The sequence below is a fragment of the Pteropus vampyrus genome, unplaced genomic scaffold (assembly GCF_000151845.1).
Source record: "Pteropus vampyrus isolate Shadow unplaced genomic scaffold, Pvam_2.0 Scaffold78, whole genome shotgun sequence".
Classification (NCBI taxonomy): Eukaryota; Metazoa; Chordata; class Mammalia; order Chiroptera; family Pteropodidae; genus Pteropus; species Pteropus vampyrus.
Window position 1 is genome coordinate 5,907,284 of NW_011888859.1, and position 2,659 is coordinate 5,909,942.

Genomic DNA, 2,659 nt, shown 5'->3' on the forward strand with positions numbered 1-2,659 from the left:
TCTTTTCCAAAAGGGCAAACCAAGGACAAAATGAATTGAAATGAGATGGAAGGACGGTCGTTGGAGTCACTTGAAATGCTGGGTAAAATACCCGTTCCCAGGCACCACCCTGAATCCCTCCCCAGGAATTTGAACTAGCGCTATTTGGGAACCACTGGCTCGGTGGCTTTCGGAGGTTCCTGGCCAATGGCCTTTCGGGGCAGGCATTTCTCCTGTAGATTTTTCTGAGTAGTTAATGCAGTTCACTAATCACATATGTAAAACCCTGAATCTTCACAGCCAGCACCATTTTAAGATCCCTATGAGTCCTAAGACTCATAGTGAAAGGCACCCACAGATCATCATATGACTTTGACTTTTCCTTCATTTCTTGGAAATCATCTAGCTTACTCAAGAATTTTTGCAAAGTAAAACAATAAAATCTACAAATTGCATTCTAATGTAATGAAAGTCTCATAAATGCTAAATTTAATAACTAAGGGAGCGGCTCTATTGTTATATCTTTCAGACATTTAAAAGTTTATTAATTTTGACTTTGAAGGTTTATTTGTGTAATTTTGATCTAATTATCCATCCCAGGCCTCCATCCCTTTTGAGGCCTCTCTACATCCCAGCACGGCACCGGAAGTGACTAATGGACCAAACGCAAACCTGCCAAAGACATTTCTGTGAGGGAATATTACTTTAGAAATGAGAGAAACCGTCAGGCACACAAACCGACTTCTCTACAATTACACAGCCACTAAGAGGCAGAGCCGGGACAAAAAGCTAAGTCTTCTCATTCCAAATGCTGCAGTCTTTCCACTGGCCACAGAGAATGTACTAGGTGGCTTCTGAGCCTCCTTTAATCACTGTTATTTCCTACATCATACAAGGCTCGGGGGAATCGGTGTCAGACGCCCACGACCTGGCAAAGGGTAGGCTTGAAACTGGCGAGAAGTCAGAGATTTAGTGAAAACAAATAACAGATGATCTAAGAGCTCACGATCAAGTGGTTTGGGCCAATATCGATTGATTCATTATATTTTCAAAGCATTTCAGACATCGTTCACAACGGAAAACTGATTTTGCTGGATCTGCAACTAGTTATGCACAAATGAAAGGCTGTTAAATGGAAAAGTCACTATCTAACCGAGACACCCAAAGAAAGAAAACAAAAAGAGAAACGAAGGAAGAAGGAAACACAACCTGGGAGTCTGTTGTACCCTTCCCGATAGCGATGGGATACAGGTGGTAGGAATGCGGGTGGGGGGCAGTGTCAGAGCATAAAGAAGAGGGTGGTCAAACTCTCCATGAGCGGGTCAGGGGAGGATTCGGATCTTACTGAAGCTGAGACCTTGTGGGGGAGAGTTGCCCGCAGGCAGCCAGGCAAGGGGCAGTGTGAGTTCTAGATAAGTGACTGACCCAGATCCCAAGAGACAGTGGAGATGTCCAGTGGACAGTGGGTTCTTAGTGCTGGGATCATCATTCTAGGGTCATGGACTCCATGCTAACCTGGATGATATGATGATGTCACAGAGAAAACGGAACATTCTAGTTTGTCCTCTTAGAATTTATTTACCACGTGGTACCTGTTAGCACTGGGGGAGTGCGAGATGTAAAGTCCCAGGCTGAGCACCACGGAGAAATCCCGACTGATGTTGACACACATTAAGCACCCACCCCCACAAATCTGAGACATCTTTTGCAGTTCTCTCCAGGTTCAGCAAAACCCCCACCATCACCCCCAGTAACCCATCCTATAATAAGTAGAAGGAACCTCACTCAGGACAAACCTGCCAATGAGAATTTCATCACCAGTTTAGAGGCATCTGCCTCAGGAGTCACATCCATCAGGATGATAAACTGTCACCCTTTGAAAAGTCTCAAGGGACCCAGGGTCACCTGAGATTTAGAGAACAAGGATTTCACCTAAATCCTGTGAATTCCAGCTCAGACATCTAACACGACCTTGATTTCGAACGGAGACAGAAGTAGTAGGCCTGGGGTGGTTCTGTTCATGGTTAAGGAGATGCCAAGTAGTAGTAGAGAACTCTGACAGCCCCGCCTGGGCCCAGGGAGGAGGTGCAGACGGGTGGGGAGGGGTGCGGAGTGCTCAGCACATAGGCGGATGGCAGTTAGGTCAGTGGGAATGCATGTGCCTCTGGGAGGGTGTGTGCGGTGAGAGGTAACCATCCCGCCCTGGGAACCCCAGCCTTTCAGAGAGGAGAGGCGAGAAGTAGAGGCCCCTCCTCACAGGGGCTCAGGAAGAGGACGGGGGAGAGTGTTTTTCAAAGTCAAAGACGTTGAAGTTTCGAGGAAGATCTCTTATCCCCAATCTCTATTATCTTTCTTTCCCTTAGAATTAAATTTTTAACAAGGCGCATACATCACCGTCGGGAATAAAGACCATATTTCTAAGCTTCTATTGCAGGTAAACATTGCTTTAGGACTGAGTTCTGGCCAATGGCGTAGGAGCGATTACAGGGGGTTAGCAGTTGGCGATATCTACCCCCATCTAAAATACAAACATTTATTGATCCTGGATATTTTTAATAGTAAAAGGTTGGGAACAGCCTAAATACAGGCATCACTAGGGAACTGGAAAAATAAATTATGGCACATTCGTACAAAAACACATTTTATAGCAATTTTTTTTTTGATGAAACAAATCCATATG